Raw genomic sequence first — 13189 nt, 5'->3', positions numbered from 1 at the left:
TTTTTCACCATGATAGAGTATGCATAGTACCAGATTTGCCATTTGAGACTGTACAGTCAGCGCTCTGAGTACTTCCACAGCGGGTTGCTACTCTGTCTCCTTTCAAGATGTTTGTATTCTCCAAGCAGAAGCTCTGCACCCATCTCCAGTAACCTCCAGTCCCCTGTTTCTACAGGTGCTGGTACTCTCTATTCATCAGTAACTGACACCCCAATCCCTTATTCCCACAGGTGCTGGTACTCTCCATTCATCAGTAACTGACACCCCAATCCCTTATTCCCACAGGTGCTGGTACTCTCCATTCATCAGTAATCCTCCCTCCCCATGTCTGTTTTTTCCTACAGGGACTAGTACCCTTCATTCACCAGTAACCCCAACCCCACAGTGGCAATCCCATCCCCTCTTGTATCTGTCTTTGTGATATCACATCAGTACAGTTGTTACCAAAGTCCGCACCCTAAGCAGCCAGGTTCAAACATGTATGCTTGAGAAGCCAATGAAGATAGCCAAACTAATAGTAAAAAAGCAGAAAAGAGAGATACATTCAATGTGGCCACCTTTGGAAGAGAAACAAAGAGATCCGACCTTGTCCTTCTAAGTTCTAGAGAGGAATTCCACTCTCTTGGGATCCATTGTTTGAATAATGTGGTAGTCAGTTTGAGGGGTACAATTTCATCTTTAGAAATCCATTTCTAGGCTGGGGATTTAGCTCAGTGGTAGAGCGCTTGCCTAGGAAGTGCAAGGCCCTGGGTTCGGTCCCCAGCTCCGAAAAAAAAAAAAAGAACCAAAAAAAAAAAAAAAAAGAAATCCATTTCTATGCCTCTCACACAATTTGTCCCTTTGAGTAGACATCCCTCTTTCTGAGTAATGATCTTAACATATGTTTGTAACCTGGACGGCCAGATCACTAAGGCTGAGTAAGAGCAGGGTGTTTGGACACACATTATGCTTGTCCATTGACTGATAGACACCAGGGTGGCATTGCTAGCATCCGAGTTCTTGTGAATAGTTCTCAGTGTGCACCCAGGACTATGAAGGATTGCACACACTTGTTTGTTTGCCAGCATTTGCTTTCATTTTGCAATAGAGTCGGATAGTTGTGGCGGAGGTAGGGTGGTTTATCCTCTGGCCCTTCACAGGAAAAGCTTGCTGGCCTCAGCTAGAATTAGAATGCTATGCACTCTCTGGAATGGCTTTATTGGAGATCTCTTCCTTTGGGTGGGCTTGAGTCAGGTGTTATCTTTCTTTACCTGCACTGAGTACCTACTAGACTATCCCATTGGAGCACACTCCAGCCATTGGCAAACTCTTGCCCCTACGTGAAGTGGCATCCATTCTCTGTTTCTAGCCAACACATATGTACTTCCCAGTTCGTTTGGATGTACCTCCAAGCTGCCTGGGAGGACGTGATTGGATGTGGTTGCTGTCAGTGTAGCGGATGGGACCTCTGTGCATAGCAGTGTGCATAGCAGCAGAAACAGGGGCCTCAGCTGTGTTTTCTAGAAAGGGATCAGAAAAGATAAAGTAATGGGGCGTGTCCCATGTGGAAGGTCACAGAGCACGTGCCAGCTCCAGCATTCTTTGGTTATGGAGGAGAGAAAGGAGGTACCCAGAGGAAGGTGAGGGAACCAATAGCACCCCATCATTAGAGCTGGGCTTGCTGGAGCAATCTACTGAGAAATAGAGGACAGGGAAGGACAAAGCTGTCCTCAGGCAAGGACCTGTCGTCACCTGTCTTGACATCTGTTGTGTTGTGAATGTGAAATGCTTTTCTGTCTTAGTTAGGGTTTCTATGGCTGTGATAGAACACTATGGCCAAAAGCAGCTCAGGGAGAAAGAGTTTATTCAGCTTACACTTCCACATCACTGTTCATCATCAAAGGACATCAGGATAGGAATTCAAGCAGGACAGGAACCTGGAGGCAGGAGCTGATGCAGAGACCATAGAGGGTGCTGCTTACTGCCTTGCTCAGCTTGCTTTTTTTGTTGACCCCAGAACCACCAGCCAAGGGATAACTCCATCCACAATGGCTGAAAAAGCATGAGCTGAACAAACTTTTTCCTCCCTGAGTTGCTTTTGGCCATAGTGTTGCATCACAGCAATAGAACCTCTAACTAAGACAGAGGCATTTCACATTCACAACACAATGGATGTCAAGACAGGTGATGGTCATGGGTCACTCCTCACCAGAGGACAGCCTTATCCTTTCCCATCCTACCCCAATGATCACAAATTAAGAAAATGTCCTACAGGCTTGCCTACAGCCTGATCTTACAGAGGCATTTTCTTAATTGGGGTTCCCTCCTCTCAGATAACTTCAGCTTGAGTCAAGTTGTCATAAAGCCAGCCAGCGCAGACTCCCATAGGATCATGTGCTTGAACATTTGGTCCTCAGCTGGTGGCATTGTTTTGGAAGGTTATGGAACCTTTAGGAGGTGGAGCTTTCTTGGAGGAGGTAGGTCATAGGGGTGTTGCAGTTGTATAGCCTGCCCCGACTTCCTGTCTTTTCTTTGCTTCCTGACTGCAGGTCCAATGTGCTCAATGCTTACACTCCTGCAGCCACTCTTGCAGCCGTGCCTTCCCCATCACAATGGGCTGCACACTCTCAGCAGTAGCCAGGATGAACCCTCCCTTCAGTTGTTTCTTGTGGGGTGGCTCTTCACTACAAGACAGGACACTAATACAAACCCCCATCTCAACCACATCAAATTTCAAAACGTGTTTCCTCACATTCTAACTTAAAAAAAAAAAAACACAACAAAACACATAGTCTGGACGGGAAGGAAGGAGCTGAAGGATCTTGTTTGAGGAGCAGAGATTTTTATTATTTTTATAACTTCAGCCTCAAAGTTTTCTGCTGCCTTTCAGCCATTTCATTTTCACAGGGCACAACCCCAGAGATGCTTGGGGACAGATGTATATTTGTGTCTCATTAAAACGTGCCATTTCCATTTGCCAATGTACAAGAGAAAAGGAAAGAGATGATTCGTCACAATGCATGTCTGACAACCACAAAACCCATCTACGACAAAGACACAGAGGTGTAATGTGTGAGCCGAGCTGTGGCAATTCTGGAACCTGTGCAGACAAGACGAACTGGCCTCATGGGCTGGGTCTAGCCTGATGCCTTTCCTGTGCAGACAAGATGAACTGTGCTCATGGACTGGGTCTAGCCTGATCCCTTTCCTGTGCAGACAAGATAAACTGACCTCATGGGCTGGGTCTAGCCTGATGCCTTTCCTTGTTACTAAGCTTGATGGAAATACAGCTACACTTACTCATCCATCCATTGTCTGATTGTTTTCACAAAGGCAGCAATGAAGTCTGATACAGAGAACATCTGACTTTCCACACATCTGGCTAAGGAATGGATATTTTTACAAAACATATTTCGATGAAAAGAGATCTGGCTTGGTGATACAAGCTTGTAATCTCAGGTGCTTGGAACACTGAGGCAGAAGGATCGCAACAAGTTCAAGGCCTGGTAGGGTACAGACTGTGTTTAAGGTTAGCCTGGTCAATGTAATGAGACCCTGTTTCAGATATAAAAAGTCCAAAGAGTGCTGGGAATATAGTTTATGGTAGAACCCTTGCCTAACATGACCCTGGCCTCAGTGCCCATAAACAGAGATGGAAGCTAAAGGTAAGCCATAAATTATGGACACACTGAAAACGATGTCAGCACAGTGTAAATGTGGTCTCATGTAACAGTAGATAGCACTACATTCCCCAACCCCACTCTACTCCTAGGGGACAGTGAGAGCTAACTGGTCAACCTGCCCAAAGTACACGGTATTGAGTAGATGGTACATAGCTTTGACTTACTGTATTCTTTCATGGGTGGGTGTCATCACATTTGAGGTCACATCCCTTATTTCTCTTTGATACCCGAGCATTGATTCACTTTAATCTGTCCCTAAAATGTTGATAAATACTGACTAATGGATGTTTCCCTCAGTCTCAATGTTTTTGAAAAGCAATCAGTGACACATAATAATGAAGTCATTCATCAATTATGAAGGGCCGTGCTGCACACAAATCTTGTGAATTCTCATCACAGATTCCATGACTTTAAAACAATGCCACACTCACATTTTAATGATGTGGAGCTCGTATTTTGACCGCAGGCAAAAGTTCAGTATCTTGTATCACCTTTAAATTACCTTTGAACCGGAAGGTCTGTGAATGTTTTAGAATGCCCAAGAGTTGCAGCCAATATTTTACTCAGCAAATAAAAACAAGATTTTCTGATCTCTCTCTCTCTCTCTCTCTGACTTTCTCTGTCTCTCTCTGTACATCTCTCTTTCTGTCTCTCTGTCTCTGTGTGTATGTCCATGTACATGTATTCAGGTGCCTACACAGGCCAGAAGAGGTTGTCACATATCATAGAGCTGGAGTTATAGGTGGATGTGGGTGCTGGGAACTGAATTCCAGTTTTCCAAAAGAACAGTGAATGCTCTTAACCATCAGACCTTCTCTCCTGTCCATTTACGGTGTAATATTAAAGAAATTGTGGGGTTGGGGATTTAGCTCAGTGGTAGAGCGCTTGCCTAGCAAGCGCAAGGCCCTGGGTTCAGTCCCCAGCTCCGGAAAAAAAAAAAAAAGAAAAAAAAAAAGAAATTGTAGACCTAAACACATTGTATTTAAGATTCAGTAGATTCATATTCATTCAGCCTGTCAGCAACTTTTCTCATTTGTCCCCCTGTTCCCTGAACCCCAATCTCAAAGTACTCTGGTTAGAACCCAGGGCCTGGTACATGCTAGGCAAATGCCATCCCACTGAGCCACAGCCCTCCACTCTCATGTTTGTGTGTGTGTGGTGGTAGATACCTGATATGTCCTGCAAGCAAATGCAAACCTTTCAGCCATGATGGCTTAGGAATAGGAGGCTCCTGGGTACATAGTTCTCTCACTCCTGATGCAAGGTGGGGCACTTTGGAGCAATGTACTGGTTCAGAGGCACAGCCCAAGTGGACTTTCACTCTTTACTTGAATTTTTGTTTTTCTCTGTTAAAAACTTAACCCAGAGCCTCGTGCATGCTGGGCAAGTGTCTTGCCACTGAGCCGAACACCCTTGCCCACAGAGGATTTTGAAATAAAGTGAGCAAACCCAGGACTATAAAGTCATGTATAACATAAAGACCTTTTTTATCAATATCAGATCATGTATAGACTGTGGACCCATATGACTGTATTGAGGGCTGGGGGTGTAGCTCAGTGGTAGAGCATTCACACAGCATGCAGAGCCCTGGAGTCTGTCCTTACATCACCTGGTGACACTATAGTCTTGTGTAAATGCACTCTGTGATCTTCAGACAATGACTTAATTGTGTTTGTCAGGACATGCACCTGTCGGTAAGTGACATAAAGTACTTCATGGTGGCAGTCATACTTCTGCCCTGAAAGAACGCTCTCCCAAGCCGTGCCTTTCTTTTTCTTTCTTTTTTTTTTTTTTTTGGTTCTTTTTTTCGGAGCTGGGGACAAGCCGTGCCTTTCTATCTGACTTATGTCTCTTGGCCCACAACATCTCCTCACATCCTTCTCCCTCTGAGAGGTCACAGGGTCTCCCTCCTTCACCACAGATTTCTTATTTCTGTTAAACTCCCCTCCTCCTCTATTCCTTGAGGGTACCCTTCCCTATTTATCCTTGGCCCCCATCTTTTCTTTTCCTTGATTTATCCTGCCCATCCCACCCCCAAATTCTGTCTTTACTTCATAAAAATTACAGAGTTGGAGAGAAGTTCAGATGTCTAAAGATGGTGGAGAGGCAGAGGTGGGAATCAGTTCCTTGGTCTGTTCATGGTAAATCTCCGTTGCTGAGATTTTTTCTTTTTACATTTCTGGGCAGGGAAAATGGATCAGTTAATGCAATACTTCCTGCACACGCCTGAGGACCCAATTTTTGGGTGCCAAGCATCCATCTCAATGGCCCGGGAGGGCTGTGCACGTCTGTAACCCCAGTTCTGTGGAAGCAGAGACTGGAGGAGCTCTGGGGCTTACTGGATCCTCATGCCAACAAAGTCAGTGAGCTCCTGGTTACTGAGACATCTTGTCACAAAAAATAAATTGGGAAATGATTGAAGAAGACACATGCACATAAGCATGTACACAAACATCTACCACATGCATCCATGTTAAAAAGCTTTCACACTGCCAACATCACTAGTAGACTGTGGTGGTTTGCATAGGTTTGGGCCTCATAGACTCATGTGTTTGGATGCTTGGCCATAGGGAGTGGTACTATTAGGAGGCGTAGCCTTGTTGGAGGAAGTGTGTCACTGTGGGGGCTCGCCTTAAGGTGTTATATATATGCTCAAGCTCCGCCCAAGGAGGAATATAGTCTTCTCCTGGCTGCCTGCTTAACCAGATACAGAACTCTCAGCTTTTCCAGCACCATGTCTGCCAACACGCTGCCATGCTTCCCACCATGATGATAATGGACTAAACTTCTGAGTCTGAAAGCCAGCCCCAATGAATTGTTGTCTTTTTAAGAGTTGCCTTGGTCATGGAGTCTGTTCACAGCAATGGATACTAAGACACAGACTGTTAGTGTGTCCCTTCAATGTCACTAAGAGACCACGCCTTTCTTCTTGTGGTGACTAAGGGCTCCCAGCTGCCCTTTGGCTTAGCTTTTCAGTCCCAAAGGAGAACCTCTTCTACACACCCCGAAGGTGTACATTATCTAGTTCTGGCTTCAACCCATGAGTCTGTGCTCCATACATCTCCTACTTGTTTATCCTCACAATATTAATTTGAGAATATCCTTGGGAACTCCAGATCCTCAAAGGTTGAGAGATACAACCCACATCTCATAAAAATTATCATTTATAAATAGATACTTATTCTGGGCAGTGGCGGTGCAGGCTCAGGAAGCAGAGGCAGGTAGATCTCTATGAGTTTGAGGACAGCATAATCTGCAGAGTGAATTCCAGGATAACTAGGGCTACACAGAGAAATCCTGTTTCAAAAAACCTCCACCCCCAAGAGAAAGTAGTTGTGTTTTTCGTACACTTAGGAGGTTCTTCAGGCATCTTCCCCTGTGTTGGATAGTTCCAGCTGTCTGTTTGACACAACCTAGAATCAATGCCTAGAGTCTTGTCAAGCAGTTAGCAGATCAGTTTAGCCTGTGTACACATCTTCAGGTAATTGTTTTGATAGTTAATTGAGTGTGGGAACACCCACCCTGGATGTTATTACCTAGGCTGGGCTCTAAACACAGTGAAGCCTGCTAGCTGAAAGCAATCACACAGGCAGCGTGGTTGTAAATGTTTCTCTCTGCTCTTGACTGGCTGTGGCCATTAGAATGGACGTGGTCTAACTGGATGCCTTGACTTTCAAGCCCCAGTGATGGACTGTGGCCTGGGATTGTAAACCATGTAAGTCCTTTCCTCTGCTCCGTTGCTTTAAAATCCATTTATTTTTTATTTTATGCATATGTCTGTGTGCCTACAGAGGCCAGAAGAAGATATCAGATCTCCCTCAACTGGAGTTACAGATGGTTGTGAGCCACCATGTGGGTGCCGGGACACAAACCCAGGTTCTCTGCATGAGAAGCCAGTGCTCACAACAGCTGAGCTTGTCTCTAGTTTTCCTTACGTGCAGGGGCAGCCAGTGCTCTCAGGAGCAGACCCTGTCTCTAGCTACTATTTATCATAGAAGCAGAAATGAAACCAGAACACCCACACCCAAAGAACCTTCCCATTAGGAATCATGACCCACTGCACCATCCCTCAGTGTCCGGTGATGGCTGATCTTGTCCCATGACCTTTTCTGTTCTGTTCTGCACCAAGAGTCCTTCCTGACTGACTCTTGTGCTTGATGTGACGGTTTCAAGTTCATTCACAGGTTGGTCTATTTCAGTACTTGGTTTATTTCTGTGTGGGACGGTTTTCCATTGTATACGCACACACACCACACTTTATTCAGCTCACGAACTGATGGCCCCTCACACTGTTTTTTATTTCTTATCCTTTATTGGGCATTGCTGAGCACTTCTATACCAGCTTTGCGTGGCCACGTGTTTTCAGTTCTCTGGGGAACATAGCTAGCGTGGTGTGTTGAGGAACCTCAGGCTGTATTAAAGAGTGACTGCATCTGGCCCCATCACATTTCCCCCTCGGTGGTGTACGGGCGTCTGCTTTCTCCACATGTCACCGATGCTGCTCTCGTCTGTGGGCATGATGTGACCATCTGACCTTCCTGCCTGACTTCTCAGTGTTGTATGCTAACCTGGAATTGCTGGCTTATACTTTTTTGTGTGATAAGATCTCTCACTGAACCGGAGATCACCTGTTTGGCCAGAAATGCTGTTTCTGTCTCCCCAGCTCCAGGATTACAGGCACATGACACCAAAACCTTCTTTTTCATGTCGGTGCAGGGAACTGAACTAAGACCTTTGCACTTGTATGGTAAGCACATTTCTGACTGAGCCATCTCCCAGACCCCTGTGTGTGTGTGTGTGTGTGTGTGTGTGTGTGTGTGTGTGTATGTGTGTATGTATATATGTATGTGTTATTCTGTTTATTTATTTTTATTAAGTCAGTATACAAAATAACACATTTCATTATACCATGTTGGTACATATTTGCCAGTTTGCTTTGTTTTTCCTTAACCCAGGATTACTTTGTAATGTTATGGGTTTCTGTAGAGCCATTTTCTTTCTTTGGCTTTGATGGGATGCAATTGCTGTGAATTCCTGCTTATGAGACAACGGAGAACAAGAGGTAGAGAAATACCATCTCTGGTTGTCGACACACTGGCAATGAACGTGAGAACCAGATGGGATCCTTTTTTTTCCCTGCAAATTTGAAAAAAATGTCCAGTCACTTCTACAAATGGCTTAAAAGCCTCAAGATTTTAAGAATATGTATTTGTAATTACTCTTCTTTAATAATTAATCACTAATATGTATTAATCACTGAGAACACGGTTTTGATCATTAAGAATTTACAATGTAAAGATTATTTCAAGGTCAAACTTCAGCTGTTAATCATCTTAACCTAATGCATGCAGGTCTCTACTGAATTCAGTTTAAAAATAAAAAGTAAATCGCACGTCCGCCAAGCTGTACTTACTGGAAGCTGTCTTTGATCATTCCAGTTCAAGGGCACGTCTTTAACCAAACTTCACAGTTGGACACAGAGAAGAGCATTTCGCATCCTTCTTTGTTCCCCTAAATGTATACCTCTCACAGGAGCCTCCTCTGCCGGGCCTTTCCCTTTCTCATTCCCGCCTCATCTTTATTTGCCGCTTTACAAATTTTCATTTTCTTTTAAGGGAGACTGTGTCAATGAGCCCACCATACGCAGACATCATGTATTTTGTTTACTGCTGAGGGACACCGGTGTATACTGAACATTCCAGAGGGCATCTTCATCCGGGGCAGCTCAGCGGCTCAGGTACTTCAAGCCTTAGCTCTGTTCTGCTCAGGACTGGTGAGGAATGGTTAGAGATGCTCCTCTGGGTTTAACTCTGAGTGCCCTTGGTACTAGTTCTGCTGGACGTTTCTATCCTGTGTCCCTTCCTCCTGTGTAAATGGGGACCCACAGAGCACCCATGCCAGAGCCATGCCGTAGGGCCAATACCGTGTGGAATTATCAGCTGAACTCACACTAGAGAGAAGATGCACTCCTTTAATTTTGGTCTCTCTCTCTCTGTGTCCATCCCCCAGGTTTCTGGGTTATCTATGACTCCTGTACCATCCAGTTTATATTAAAAACCTTGGCTTAACTAAAATAATACCTGTAGGCAGCTGTCTAAGGAGAAGTAGGCTTAAATAGCCTTCCAGTGTATTTTTCCCTACCTGGGTTCTGGTGTGAGAAGGACGTTGGTATCCATGTGTCTTATGTCCCATGCTGGCTTCCCTGCCTCCAGCTGTTCTCCCTCCCCAACTGCCCATTCCACTATCCTGGAATTATGCATGCCAACTCCATGTGCTCTGTTTTGTTTCTTACATCCATACCTAAGATGAAATTTATTTTATAAGTTAAGCACTGTAAGATTATCAGCAGAGACTAACAGAAAGAGAGGACAGTTATCATACACACTGTGAGAGAATTTATGGTAATGTGGTTTCTGTCAAAATAAAACCAATTAGTATATTGCTAGAAAAGCTGTTTTGTGTGTACAAATCTACATGTGCACACGTTCAGGTGTGTGTGCATATGTGAGTAAATGTGCAGGTGTGTGCAAGTGTGCATGTGCGTGTGTGTGCATGTGTGTGTGTGTGTGCATGTGCAGGTGTGTGTGGATACATGCGCCTATGTGTAAGTTTGCGTGTTTGTATGTGCATGTGATTGTGCAGCTGTGGGCATATGTGTGCACACATGCTGGTTGTGTATGCTCATATGCACATGTAGGTGTGTGTGTGTATGTGTTGCATGTGCAGGTGTGTGTGTGTGTGCATATGTGTGCACACATGCAGGTATGTGTATATGTGTGTGCATGTGCAGGTATGTGTGTGTATTTTTGTATATGTGCAGGTGTGTGTGGTGCATATGTGTGTACACATGCAGGTATGTGCACATATATGTGTACATGTGCAGGTGTGTGCATGTGCAAGTGTGTGGAGGTTAGACGTTGATGTTTATGTTTTCTTCAACTGCTTCTCTACTTTTTGAGACAGAGTCTCTCTCTGCACCTGGAACTCAATAGCCAACTATACCGGCTAGCAACGCCCTGGGACCCCGTCCCCATCTCCTCAGCACCCAGATTGTAGGCATGCACAGTCACTTTTAGGTGAGTCTTAGAAATCCAGTCCCAAGTCCCCATGCTGGCATGAGAAGTACTCTACCATCTGCCCTTGCCTGGTACTTCATGGTTCCCCCTGGCACTTCCAATGCCAGTGTCAATCCTCTTTACTGTGGGGCCCTTATGAAGGATGATGGGGTTGCCTGGATATCTGCTTTGCTGTAGCTGCTACAGCTGATCTGATAACTGAACTGGGAACTAAATGACTGATGGACAACTACTGTGTCCTGTGTGGACATACTAGACAATTCATGTCCTGGGTGGGTCAGAATGGGATATCAGATTTATTTATGCTACTCCCAATTCATGTACAGCTTAACAGGTATGAACTACCTATTTCGGAAATGTTTCATTTAATATCCTCAGGCTGTGACTGATCACAGGTAACTGTATAAGTCAAGATCATGGGTGAGGAGGGATCACTGGAGTCTCTCTCTCTCTCTCTCTCTCTCTCTCTCTCTCTCTCTCTCTCTCTTTCTCTCTCAGTTCAGATAGTAATCACCTCTAAGGTACCTGTGCTATCTCTCCCTGTGCCATCTCTCCCTTGCTAGTATTTTGTTGCCTGCAGACCTCTGAAACTGTCTCTCACCTAGCCCCAGGCTGGGAACACACACTAGTGGAGAGTTACTTTGTCTGCTGGCTCTTGGCCCTAGGGGGTTGGGGGGCTGGCTGCAGTGACCCCTGTTGCAGCTGAATCTTAAGGCATTCCATTAGAATGATCATGTTTTGGGAGCTGTCAGAATCACCAGCACATATTCATGCTCGGATGGGTGTGTCTGTCTGGATATCCCTATTTGAAAGTGGGGCAACTGCTGGCTTCTCTTGACCTCCTGGCTCTGTGTTTTCTTCTCCTTACCACACTTCACTCAGGGCCAGGAAGGGGCGGATCTTCCCTTCCAAATACTGCACAGTTTAGTCCCCTATACCTGGCTCTTTATATGCTGCACAGGGGACGAGCAAGGGCGGTCTTTCTGAGGTCGGCAGCGCAGTGCATCAGTCTGCAGAGTGCTGGGGTTCATCTGCTGCGTTGCTGTGTATCCAAATGCTAAACACTCTTTCCCACGACCTGACTGCTCAAGACCAGTCAGTTCTCTTGCACACCAGCTTTTGTTGTACAAACATTGTCCCTCAAGTTATCCCTGATTGGTTAATAAAGATGCCTACAGCCTGCGCTGGGCAGAAGAAAGGAGGCTGGGCAGGGGTTCCTGGGCTTGGGTCATAAGAGTGAGAGAGAAGGAAGTCACCATGGGGTAGATGGACCAGGAACTTGTTCATGGCCGTGAGGGCTGACTTGATGGGATAGGAACTGCCCAGATGCAACATGGTGAGTGATATTTCGGGAATCACCACAGGGAGGTAGACAAAATAGCATAGAGGGTTGATATCTGCCCAACTCTGGTGCTTTTACATTTTTTGTCTTTGTTTTTTGTTTTGGTTTTCTTTTAAAAATAAATCTAAAGGTTTCTGTGTCTTTTATCTGGGAATAATATGGTCTGAAGTGGGGTAGAAACCCCTAGCAGATATTCAAAGTCAACAAAGGGTGCAGCAACCCCAAGAATACTAATGAACTACTACAGCAGAAACCATCTGTTTCAGTGTACAGATGTGGATGTGCCCTCCATTAACTCCTATGTATCTCGTCATCTTCCTTGCCCTTGGCAAGGGCAAACCTCTAAGATCAAGCAAAGAAAGGCAAGGGCAAAAAGCACGCCAATACTCTGCATACTTCTCTCTTTGTAATCTAATCTACCCTGATGCCAGAACAGCCTCTTGTCAAAACACAGTGTCTTAATTTGGTTTCTTGATTTCTGTCACTGTGAAGAGACACAGTGGCCACGGCTACTCTCATAAAGGACAACATTTAATTGGGGGTTGGCTCACAGTTCAGAGGTTCAGTCCATTGTCATCAGGGCAGGGAGCATGGTGGCATACCGGCACACACAGACATGGTGCTGGAGAAGTGGCTGAGCATTCTCTATCCAAATCCAAAGCAGGGGAGGGGGGAGGGAGATAGGGGGGAGGGGGTGGGGGAGGGGAAGGAGGGGGGCTTGGCTTGAGCATATGAAATGTCAAGGCCCACCACCACCAGTGACACATTTTTCTCCAACAAGGTCACACCTCCTATAGTGCCACCCTTATACAACTATGGGGGCCATTTTCATTCAATCCACCCCACACAGTGAGTATTTGATGAGTGCATGAATGGGTGATAAGGATGACTAGTTCTCTACACAAACTTGTACAGACATATATCCACCCTGGCAATTCTAAAGACAGACACTTACACAGTCCATTTGGCTGTCAGACTCTTGATGTAAGAAACAATGGCTCCGAAGGAATTGGAATTCACCTAAGAATTCTTGCAGAAACAAGGAACAGGCTGAGCCTTGTTGCTAGCCAGAGAGAGAACTTGATCCCCTGGAAGAGATTTTACCCCAT

The sequence above is a fragment of the Rattus norvegicus genome, chromosome 11, assembly GCF_021556685.1.
Source record: "Rattus norvegicus strain SHRSP/BbbUtx chromosome 11, alternate assembly SHRSP_T2T, whole genome shotgun sequence".
NCBI lineage: Eukaryota > Metazoa > Chordata > Mammalia > Rodentia > Muridae > Rattus > Rattus norvegicus.
Note: the sequence above shows the minus strand (reverse complement) of the source record.